Source organism: Octopus bimaculoides, chromosome 5 (genome assembly GCF_046866305.1).
Source record: "Octopus bimaculoides isolate indiv1 chromosome 5, ASM4686630v1, whole genome shotgun sequence".
NCBI classification, from domain to species: domain Eukaryota; kingdom Metazoa; phylum Mollusca; class Cephalopoda; order Octopoda; family Octopodidae; genus Octopus; species Octopus bimaculoides.
In genome coordinates this window covers 50,494,919-50,508,060 of record NC_142932.1, presented here as the reverse complement: position 1 = coordinate 50,508,060, position 13,142 = coordinate 50,494,919, and the positions used below count along the sequence as shown (strand labels likewise).

Here is a 13,142-nt window from a genome sequence, read left to right as displayed (position 1 = left end):
GAGCTAATGTATGGCACATACATTTGATCGCTGTAAACAAATCATTTGTGCAGGTCGTTCAACAAAAGTTGAACACTCATATGTCATCTTCAACGGAAGAGTTTGTCAATTATAATAATGATTTATAACAGTAGTACAAAGTTACATATTCTGAGGCTGTGCATAGTTAATGAATTCTAAAATTTCTAAAACTATGAACATGTAGGGAAAAAAAAATATTAAGTCTTAGAAGTGTGGCTGAAAAAGTTATAATTACTGTCAGATATTATAATTACTTAAAATTAATAATGTTCAATCATATAAAAAAATCTTCAGTACTTCGCCAATCTTTCGATTTTGTCATTTTCTTCTCATAAGAACTTCATATTGGAAATGTCAAGAATTATTAATGATATGCATTATACAATTAATCAACTCTGATACTTATGTTTAAATTAAAAAGGCAATGTCAACCTTGGCAGCATTCAGACTTGATACATAAAGGGACTTGACTTAGCACTGCAAGGTATTTTGCCTCCTGATCTATTTTTCTGCAGCTTCCCTCCTTATAATAATAATAATAATAATAATAATAATGATAATTATTATTATTAAGGAAGGATAATTATTACACTGGGGGACACTTATTTTATTGAATGATATCTGACACTTGATTCTAAGTAATTTGGGTGTTCTGAGTACGAATTTCGACTGTTTGGCTCAATGAAGTCCTGATTCTTGTCAGCAGCCTATGTGCCATTTTCCAGATTTTTCAAATTAGGACCAAGAAATTAAGTCCTGTGTTCAAATTTATTTTCAAGTTTCATGAATATAAACAGTTCAGCCCTACTGTAAAATTACATTATAACTATAGAAATGCTTTAAATTAAAAAGAATAGAGATATAAAGCTTTCACTCTGATAGAAATTTTCTTTTATAAGATTTTCTTGCATATTTACTTGTTGATGGCAGGTCTCTTTTCAAACACCAACAGTAATCATCCATCATGTGGGAATCCCAGCATCCTTGGTACTGTTCTCCATAATTTTGATATCTTGGTGGAATCTCTCCCCTTGTTCATCACTTACTGCACCTAAATTACTTGAAAATTGGTCAAGATGGCTATTTAAAAAAATGCATTTTTACGTTCATATTGAAACCTAGCTCTTTGTAGTCCCTTAAAAGTTTTTTTTTATGATTTCTTCGTAGTTATCTGCCCTATATTTGCCTAAAAACTTTTCTATTAAGTCCACAAATGAGAACCAGACATTATTTTGTGTTCGTTCATGACTTTAGGAAAATCGCAGTCTTTAATTAATGTTCTTATTTGTGGACTGTTGAAAATTCCAGCCTTGATTTTTTATTTTCCAAGTTTATTCTTTTACTTGTTTCAGTCATCTGACTGTGGCCATATTGGAGCACCACCTTTAGTTGAATGAACTGACTCCAGGACTTATTCTTTGTAAGCCTAGTACTTATTCTATTGGACTCTTTTGCTGAGCTGCTAAGTTATGGGGATGTAAACACTCCAACATTAGTTGTCAAGCAATAGTGGTGGGGACAAACACACTCACACACACACACACACACACACACACACACACACACACACATATGCGACAGGCTTCTTTCAGTTTCTGTCTACCAAATCCACTCACAAGGCTTTGGTCGGCCCAAGGTACTACACTGTGGGGCTGAACTCAGAACCATGTGGTTGGGAAGAAAGCTTCTTACCACACAGCCACTCCTGCGCCTATGTATTCATTTGAAGTTATGTTTTTGAAACGCCGCCTTTTGTAACTAAAGCTTTTACATATTGTTTAATGAGGCCTAGTTTGATATGCTGAGGAGGAAATATGATTTTATCTCTGGTCATTAAAGGTGAATTATTTCTCCGACAGTAAGCAATGTTTGTGCTGGCCAAATTTGTTTGAAATAATGTTCTTCCTTGGCTCTGTTGTCCCATAAGCAAAGGAAGCAGGAATATTTAGTATACCCTGCTTGTTGTCTTAGCAGAAAATTAACCAGTTTTAGTTCAATACATATGATCAACTCATGCTCCCTATATTTGATAAGATTTAAATATTGCATAATCTATTTGAGATTCTTAGAAACATTTTCTGTAAATTTTTGTTTATGTACCTAAGTTACAATTACATTTAAGTTACAGTATACTAGTGACTAAATTATGTAGTTTTATGAAATCATAAACTTACTATCCGAACTCCAAAATCAGGACCAAGTAAAAATCCGTGCTCAGTGCACCCAAATTACCTTGAACTAACTGTTAAATCTAATTCAATAGACAAAAAATTGAAATTTGTTCCCCAGTGTTGTTTATTCATTGGCATTAAGACAAACCTACAAGCTTGAAGAGAAGAGTGCAGTCAATTTAATTGCACTCAGTCTTTTTGTTTTTGTGGAGTCCATAAAATAAGTGCAATTCTTATTTTATGGACTCCACAAAAACAAAAGATTTGGGTTTTGAACTTAGATGCTCAACTCTTTTTCCAATTTACTACAAAATAAATAAATAAATGATGGAAATAACTACTACTACTACAACAAAGGTGGAAAGTTGGCAGAATTGTTAGTACACTGGGTAAAATATCTTGCAGAATTTTGTCCATCTTTATGTTCTGAGTTGAAATTCCACTGAGGTCAACTTCGCCTTTCGTTCTTTCAGAGTTGATTAATAAGTACCAGTTAATCACTGGGGTTGATGTAATCAAGTAGCCCCCTTCCCCCAAAAAATTCTGGCTGATTATTAAAATTTCTTTTTTAAAATTATTTCTTTTATTGGACATAATGATCCAAAACATTGAGGACATTATGAAAGGATGAAATACAACGCAAAAACAGGTGGGGTTTACTTCAATCAAAAAGGAGACACCACAGCAGTGCCATATGGTGGTTGTTATATTAGGTGTGCTGCCACACTCGGTGCCTCCAAATTTTGAGCATTTGTGATTAGAAGTGGCTGTGTGGTAAGAAGCTTGCTTCCCAACCACATAGTTCCGTGTTCAGTCCAACTGCATGGTATCTTGGGCAAGCAGCTTTTACTATATCCTTGGGCTGATCAAAGCCTTGTGAGTAGATTTGGTAGACAGAAACTGAAAAAAGCCTATTGTGTGTGTATATATATATATATATATATATATATATATATATATATATATATATATATATACATACATATATTTTGTGTGTCCGTGTTTGTCCCACCACTATTGCTTGACAACCAATGTTGGTGTGTTTACATCCCCATAACTTAGCGGTTCAGCAAATGAGACTGATGGAGTAAGTACTAGGCTTACAAAGAATGTCTTGGGTTGATTTGTTCAACTAAAAGTGATGCTCCAGCACAGCCACAGTCAAATGACTGAAACAAATAAAAGAATAAATTAATGAATAAGGTTAATGTATATATAATGAATTTGCCATTTTCAATGGGTGTGCCGTAGTCAATTGCGTGAACTCCAGTGCTCCACTGGTACTTCTTCAACCTCAGAAAGATGAAAGCCAAAGTCAATCCCAGTGGAATTTAAACACTGAACATAAAGATGGACAAAATGCCTCTTTGGATTTTGCCCGGCAAGCTAACAATTCTGCCAGTTTGTTCCTTAAATAATAATAACAATGACAATAATGATGATGGTGATTTCTTACATGCAAACAGATTCTCTAATTTGGAGAAAGGAACAGTTGAATATATCGACCCTTGTACTTAACTAGTAAGTACTTTATTTGATCGACCTTGGAAGAATGAAAAGTGAAGTCAGTTTCAGTTGGATTTAAATTCAGAAGTTAAAGGACCATAACTAGATATCTCAAGGCATTTTGTCTGATGCTCTAATAATCTTTGCACTCCACTGAGTATTTCTATGCTAGTAAACAATCTAAGCATATAAGGAAAAAAAAAACCAGTAGTAGTGTCTAATGAGAGGTCTGTAAAATCCATCATTAGTTAAGAAGGCTGTAGTTCTCTAATGGCCTTTGTAGTTAATGGAGGGAATCTGTTAGGAAGTCAAAACAGGAACAGATCAAAGACAAGGCACAGTGTGTACTCCTCATCTTTGGCCTGTGGAATCTTAACATCTTAACCAAACACCATTCTAATCAAACATCATATCTGGTGTTTCCTGGCCTACATTATCTAATATTTCTTTTTTCTTATTTTCTTTCTTTTGCAAGACGATAGGGTGTGACTTGAGGTTGATTAGCCTACTCTTTGTAGTAATTCATGTGATCAATGTATAGGCCCCCTTCATTAGCTTGCAGGATGGCCTTGACTTGAATGCTTTTAAGGAGAGGTGTGCTTGACTAGGGTTAAGTCAAGTGTAAATAACAATCAGAGCAAAATTATTTCTGAAACATCCTAACTAATTTTACATAGGTGTGGTGTGGTGGTGGTGGTGGTGGGGGGGGGGGGGCTCGTCCACCACCTCCCACTCAGCATGTTGTTAAACTCTTTTGCTACCAACCCATTGTAGACCACCCCTAGTTTTGTGATTGATAAATCCAAATTTGAATAGTGTTGGTGTTCAAATTAAAATCTCCCATCAAAAAATTCATATAAGAATCTTTTGTTCTTATCTAACTTGAACACCAAACGCTATCCTAATAACTGTTTCTAATATATGCACAAGGCTAGAAATTTCTGAGTGCAGACTAGTCAATGAAATTTGCCCTAGTATTTGACTGGTACTTTGTCATCAAATCCTAGAAGGATGAAAGGTAAAGTTCTCAGCAGGATTTGAACTCAAGAATGTGAAGAGCCAAAACAAATGCTGCTGCAAAGCATTGTTTTCAATGCTCTCGTGATTCTGCTACTCCACACTCCCCTATCCATCACTAACAATTGAGTATGCCTTGGTGACATTTATCCTTCCAACACTAATTGTTGTTGGTGACTTTTAGCTATGAACAGGCATAAACACCTACTCAGCTTTCCTACTCAATATTTCCAGCAGAATATCAAAGATGTAACTGGAGGAAGTTAGGAGACTTCACACCATCGTCCAGTTGATACTAATTCTGAGCTGATTAGATTGGTTCTATGTGAATTAGAGCACCTTGCTTAAAGGCACGATGTATTGCTCAGTCAAGGAATTGTACCTACAGACTTATGATTGAAAATCCAATAACTTTACCACTAGGTCCCTGCCCCATAACACCATCTTAATAATGAAGAAATCTTTTCTACCAGATTCACACATATTTTTCTTTTATTATTTTACTTGTTTCAGTCATTTGACTGCAGCCATAGTGGAGCACTGCCTCTAGTCGAGCAAATCGACCCCAGGACTTACTCTTTGTAAGCCTAGTACTTATTCTATCAGTCTCTTTAGCCAAACTGCTAAGTTACGGGTATGTAAACACACTAGCATCAGTTGTCAAGCGATGTTGGGGGCAGGGGAACAAACGCACACACACACACACACATATATGATGGACTTCTTTCAGTTTCCACCTACCAAATCCACTCACAAAGCTTTGCTTGACCCAAAGCTATAGTAGAAGACACTTGCCTAAGGTGCCACACAGTGGGACTGAATCCAGAACCCTGTGGTTGGCAAGCAAGCCACTCTTGCACCTATTTGTTAATATTTTTGAAATCAATTAAACTGCATCAGCTAGTATTTCATTAGGAAATAATAATCCTTAATTTGCCACAAGGCCAGCAATTTTGAGGGATGGGAAAGTCAAATGCCCCAGCGTTCCACTGGTACTTTATCGACCCTGAAAGGACAAAAAGCAAATTTAACCTCAGTGGAACTTGAACTTGGAACATAAAGACAGATAAAATGCCCTGGGAACTTTTTTTTAAAAGTCAATACTGTGTACTACTATGTTAGCAGTGCACTTAAATCACATGTTACGGTCATCTCTAAGTATTGACTTCTAAAAATGTTTAATACACTTTGTAGCATATTATGGTTGCATAACAAAATACTGTGTGCTTACTAGTCATTACTGAGAACGTTATCCTGTGTTTTTTTTACTTGTTTTTTTTTAACTTGCTACAACAAGGCTGGAGCACCACCTTGAAGGGTTTTAGTCAGTGCTTATTCTATCAGTCTGTTTTGCTGAATTGCTAAGTGATGGAGATGTAGACACATCAACACTGGTTGTCAAGCAGTAATGGGGTGACAGACACACATACATAGATATGCACGCACGCACACACACACACACACACACACATGCACACACACACACACACACACATGATGGGCTTCTTTCAGTTTCCATTTACCAAATCCACTTACAGGGCTTTGGTTGGCCTGAGGCTGTAGTAGATGACACTTGCCAAAGGTGCCATACAGTAAGACTGAACTTAGAACCATATGGCTGAGAAGCAAGCTTCTTAGCACACAGCCAGTGCTAACATTTCTACCAGCTCACTGCATTAGCTCACAGAATTGTTTGCATGCTGGGCAAAATGCTTAGGAGTAGTTTGTCCATCTGTTCTGAGTTCAAATTCCACTGAGGTCAACTTCGCTTTTCATCCTTTTGGAGTCAATAAAATAAGTACTTTTGAGCATGAGAGTCATTGTAATCAACTCAACCCCTCCGCCGAAATTGTTGTTGTGCCAAAATTTTAAATCAATAGTAAAAGGGTTACACATTTGTGGAAGTTATTTTCTTTCTCTCTTTTTATCTTTTACTTTGCTTGCAATGCTTTGTGGTTTCTTCAGGTGACTGACTAAATGGTAAATCCAATCAGACTGTCACTTGTCTTTCTGTCTGCCAGGCTATCACACTGTGTGTCTGTCATTCTTTACTGCTTATCATTCATTCATACTATATGACTGTCATTCACTTAGTGCTGCCTGTCAATCAGTTGTTCTGTATGTCTGTGAGATTAGTAAAGAGACCAGCAAGAGATAAACTCTAAATATCTTCACAGATGCTATGAGATATATCAATTTAGAGGAGAAGCAGTTTCATATTTACTTTTAAAGTATTGTTTACCTCTGTCTCACATTTTAACCATGACTGGTTTTTTTTTTTTAACATTTTGTAAATAGTTTCACTTTTGTGTGTGTGTGCGTGTAATAATACATGCAATCAAGTAGACACACACGGTGGTGGAGGGGAGTACTCAGTCTATGTAGGAGAGTTTGTTTGAAGTGTTGAGTGACTCATTAGCACTGAAGAAATGTATATCTTTTGCAAGCAAATACACTCATACATGCATACATATGTACACATGCATAAACACCTACACACATATACACACACACACATGCATGTGTGTATATATATATATACACGCACATGCGTGTGTGTATGTATATATATATACATACACACACACACATACACACACACACACACACACACATGTACACATACTTATACGTACCCATGCACACATGTACATGCACACTTACATGTACACATACATAGATACACCTACACACACACCCCTACTTGCACACACATTATTTGAATGCAGGCATGCCAGAAGAGTTAAGAAGTTAACTTTTAACTCATTAGAGGCCCTGCTGAAAACCCATTACCTGGTACCTGAATGAAAGTGGATTGGTGGAAAGTGTACGGAAGCATATCAAATGGACTGTACATGTAATTCGATGACCCTACTTTGTTACACACCCTCACTGAGTCATGTTGAACCTACCTATTAAAAGTGCAAGTATCTGTATGATACTCAACCACTTACATTATAAATGCAATATGTAGGTTCTTCCATTCAACAAACAACTGCAACATATACATTTTTTACATTCATTTTACTTCCATTTTTCTTCCATGCAAACTTGGTTTAGATTTGCAACAATGTTATTAAGGCATTCTTTTTACAGCTGGATAACCCTCCTGTCACTAACTCTTACCCATTTTTAAAACACACACACACACACACACAATCACGTGCGTGCATGTGTGTGTTTGTGGTGAGGGATACAGTGTTGGATGACATGATAAATAGATATATGCAGTTAGTGCTGAAGTTGAATTTGGACCTAATCTCCAGCTTTAAATGTACCACTCAAACTGGAGTCCACCATTGCAAGTATTAAGAACTTTCAACAGTCAGGACTTTTCCTGACTTCCTGTTCTATATATACAGAGATAGAGAGAAAGAGAGAGAGTGTGTGTATGTTTGAAGTGGTGTACAGATATTGTATATTGAGAAAAAGGAGGCAGTCAGAATTTTGGATAATTCTTTATTAGTGCTTTCTTTCAGGTCAGTCCTACTGCATGGCACCTTGGAGAAGTGTCTTCTACTTTAGCCTTAGGCCGACCAAAGCCTTGTAGGTGGATTTGGTAGATGGAAAGCTCTGTGTTTGTCCCCCCTCCCCCAACATCGCTTGACAACCGATGGTGGTGTTTTTACGTCCCTGTAACTTAGCAGTTTGGCAAAAGAGACAGATAGAATAAGTACTAGGCATACAAAGAATAAGTCCTGTGGTCGGTTTGCTCGACTAAAGGCAGTGCACCAGCATGACCGCAGTCAAATTACTGAAACAAAAGAATAAAAAAATTTGTTTATCAAACGCATGAAGACAAAATCGAAGCAATTTTGATTTTGTCTCGTTTGATAAACGAATGAAAGTGCTAATAAAGAATTATCCAAAATTCTGACTGCCCCCTTTTTCTCAATATATATATATTGTCTTATCTTCGAAACGTCAGGTTAGAATAGAGACAGCTGATGAAGGAATATTCCAAGTGGCTTTCCGTTTTCCTATGTGTTCGTTACGTTGTCTGTAGTTCATTGTTCTAACGTCCTGTACCCTGATATGCATATATATACACATGTAGATGTAAGTATGTACATATATGTGTGTATACATGTATATATATTCTTTGTATTATTATTATATATATATATATATATGTATGTATGTGTGTGTGTATGTATGTATGTGTGTGTATACACACACACACACACACATGCTGATAAGCATTAGTTTTTCTTCTATGTGCGCATAAGCATGTATATATTTACTTGTGAATATATCTGTGTACAGTGCATGTCTCCAAGTGTTTTAGTGGATAGTATTAAACTAGCATTTACTTTAGTCTGGTACTTTATTCTCTATTTCTTCAACTACTTACTAAATTACAGGACATGTTGAGACAGCATAAAGACAGGCACACTTACATGCACACATACACACACACAATGCTTGTGTGTGTGTGGTGATGGGAGGGGGTACTTATATGTATAACTGTTATGGTTCAAAGAATTGTATTGATATAAATGTATTCATGTGAATAATGGAAAGAATGCAGAAACAGAGGACACAAATATAGATGCAAAGCTAAAAATGGAAAATATGCAAATGATGTTGTTGATGATGGGGTGGTGGTGGTGGTTGACGATGACCACCACCACATATTTGAAAATGAAAAGTGCCTCACAGCCAGCCAAGTGGGATCATGAAATATTATTCAGTATTAAGGCAGTAAAGACTGCCTTAACAGGTATTTCTTTTGGCAACAACAATTGAAGATTAGCTAGCTCTTGATTATCATCATCATCATCATCATCATTTAACGTCCGCTTTCCATGCTAGCATGGATTGGACGATTTGACTGAGGACTGGTGAACCAAATGGCTACACCAGGCTCCAATCTGATTTGGCAGAGTTTCTACAGCTGGATACCCTTCCTAACGCCAACCACTCCGAGAGTGTAGTGGGTGCTTTTACGTGCCACTAGCACAAAGGCCAGTCAGGTGGTACTGGCAACGGCCACGCTCAAAAAGGTGTATTTTACGTGCCACCTGCACAGGAGCCAGTCCAGTGGTACTGGCACGATTAATTTCTCACAATTCAGATTTAGAATATAGTTTCACATATTTGACTTGTTAATCCTGGAATTGTCTTTATGTCTCTATTATAAATCCTAGGCATGTTGAGATAGTGAAGTTGTGTTTCGTTCATCAATATGTATGAAAGTATATCTGCATTGAGTATACCCACTGTTAAAAGTATGCTTAGTATGACCATAATAATATTTTGAATGGGATTGAGGACATTTTTGTGCTGTACGTAGGCGCTTTTGTGAGATATGTAGCATCAAAGGCAGGATGTGTGTTACATTGAGATGGTGGGTTTAAAATATTTTTGTTATTGGTCTTAGTTAATGGCAGTAAGTAACTATGTTTTGGGTATAACTGTAACTAACTTTGATTTTTTTTTTTTTTATAGAAGTTTATGATAAGAATGATTGTGGGAAGTGTTTGTGCATAAGGTATATAAAGCTTGTTACTTTGTATAGCACATTTAAACTAAGTAGGGATATGTAGTTGTTATGATAAACCAAATAATTATTTTTCTCTTCCTATTTTTTACCTGTCTTTATAATGAATTATTGAATTCTTTATCTTGGTCAACTAAATTTATACTTGTGAAATTCACCTTTTTAAGTGACTGAGTATTTTACAGACACCTGTCTTCTTAATGCACTTCTCAGGCCAGATTTGCATTTATCGGTAGAACAAGATTTGTCCATGTTGAGTTGGTACTTAATCGGCCCCAAAGCAATACAAGGCCAAGTTGACCATAATGAGATTTGAACTCGTAATGCAGAAAGCTAGAATAAGTACCGTAAAACATTCCATCCAATATTCTAACAACTCTGCCATTTCACCACCACTTTGTTTTTGTATGATGTTATGATGATAGATATGCCATTTTGTTGTTTTTTTCCTTAGATTCCTTTCTTTTTAATACATCATTATAATGATCTGCAATTGTTGGTAAAGTATTTTTTTTCTCTATAACTATGGAGAGTGGGTAGTTTACAGTGCTTGCTAATGTAATGTAATTTTTCATTAGGCTTTCTGTATGGGTGGTATTTTCTAGTTTTTAAGTCAAAAGTTATGCCTAGGAAATTTTACAGCAGCTATATGTTAGTCTTGCTGATAATATACAGCTACACACACACTCACACACACACATACATGCATATGCATAGCTTATAACAGGGTTTTGAATAAGGAAGACAGTCTGGAGACTACCTATGGTAAAATAAATATATATCCACAGCTTCATTGCTTGAGTTTCATGTGAACATCAGTGTTGAGTAGTGATGTTATGAAATTTTAAATTATAACACACACACACACACACACACACGCAAGAGTGCATACATGTAGATGCATATATACATACATTCATGCAAACATATACACCTCACTCTGATTAATGCTGTACCCTTGTTCAGAAACAGAACATTCACACATACACATAACAAGAGTAATCTCATTGACAACACCATCTCCAACTAATTTCTGCTCTCTACAAGTCTTTTGGCCTTCAGACCATTCCAGTGTTAAAAGAGCCAATATTAGCTACAAGCATCAAATATAGCTAGATGTCATCCAATTTCATTGATTAGACACAAATCAGGTTGTGAGGAGTAAAGATGATGTTGCTGGTTGGGTGGGGGTAGTGGTGGTGATGGTGCTGTTAATGTTGGTGATATGATACTGTTAATAATGGTGCCAAAGGTATTAGTGGTTATGGAATTCTTCACACCCTGGTTGATACTGCTTTCTTTCATGTAAAGTTTATAAAAAAATACTCTGGTTTCCATTCTAGAAATTAAAAAGTGAATCTATGTTAAAATGAGCATTCTCTTGTTTTATTGATTACTATTGTTGTTGCTGTTCTTGGGAAAGCATCAGTGTCACAGCTTCCTCCTTTTTATTTAAAGGTGTTATTGTTCAGGGCTCCATTTATTTCTTGAATTGTTGGTATATATTGATGGAATTCTGATCTACTTTCTGCCGACTCTGTGCCTCAAGGTTCAGCTTTGTCCCCCAAACTCTTTCTCTTATATATATATATATATATATATATATATATATAATCTCCAGCAACGTCAATTCCTTTGTAGATAATTTTTTTTCTTCTTGAAATCTTCTGCACCCAAGCATCATAGACATGTATTGCCAAATTTTCACTGATTCCTTGGACAGAGACCTCAAGAAACTCCAGTGGGATCCCGCCAATATTGTCGTCTTTGACAGCACAATCACTACATATACCTAGCAATATGAATACCATACAACTAAAAACCTTCAAAGTCAGTACAAATGTTAGCCCTCGCTATTACTGAGGTTCTATCATGGCTATCTCGCATCCTCGACATGTGGAAGAGTGCATTATAAAGATTGGGTCTTCCTCAGACCCAAAAAATATTTCGCCATCCAGCAATTACTAAACTTTGTTCAAAGTAGAAGTGAAACACACTAAAGCTGACCTCAGCAGGATTTGAACTTGGAACATAAAGCGCTAGAAGAAATACTGCATAGCATTTTGTCAGCTGCTCCAATAATTCTGTTCAATCCACTGCCCCCTCTCTCCCGCTTCTCACTAATAACAATAAATCAAACTCAGTTTGGATGTTTCTTTTATTTCTTGCACCCACTCATAAGGACATCTCAAGAAATGAAACTTATTTTATAATCAAAGGATGTGTCACTCATAATCTGTGTAGGCTGGTGAAGTTAATAAGGTTGATGTACATTATGAAAAATGTGGGCAGACAAAGTGTTCTAAGAAAGATTGAAAAAAGTGTTTATTGTGGACTGAGTCAGAACAAATAGTGAAATGAAGGAGTGTCAAATATATCAGTTAAGACTCATGTACAGTGCACGCATAACTTTCAGTTCTGAGTAATAGAAAGCATTTACAGCTTGAGGAGAATACAGTATTTTTGTGTATTCATGTCTGTAATGTTTGGTGAGAGAAGGCTTACCAATCACTGGATTGTATATTGTGGGTGGTGGAGATCTGAGGTGTGTGTGTGCCTAGCAGATATGAGGTTCTGGATTTGATTCAGTTGGGCTGCATTTTGGCAAGTGTCTTATGCATTCAGGTCAAACCAAAGTTTGTCAGTGAAATTGAGTAGGCAGAATCTGTGCAAAACTCATTAAAAGGACTCTACCTGTAATTCAATGAGCCAGCCATGTTATATGCTATGTCATTGTTGATTTTTACTTGAGGTTTACATTAATGTTACAATTCAATGTGTTGGTAATTGTGTTGACAGAACAACTGGAACACTTGTAGAGGAACAAGCATTGGAGCTATTTACATACTTTTACTTTTGTGTTATCTGATTAAAAAAAAAAAAAAAAGAAAGAATCTTTTAACTCTTAACTTCCTGTACAACTG

At 36.2% G+C, this 13,142-nt stretch overlaps 1 protein-coding gene across 3 annotated transcripts in view; it reads left to right on the top strand.

Annotated features, from left to right (window-relative positions):
• LOC106881686 (putative receptor-type tyrosine-protein phosphatase mosPTP-1) overlaps positions 1-13,142 on the top strand; it is a 305,456-nt gene that overhangs the window by 189,823 nt on the left and 102,491 nt on the right. The gene's annotated exons all lie outside the window — the stretch shown is intronic.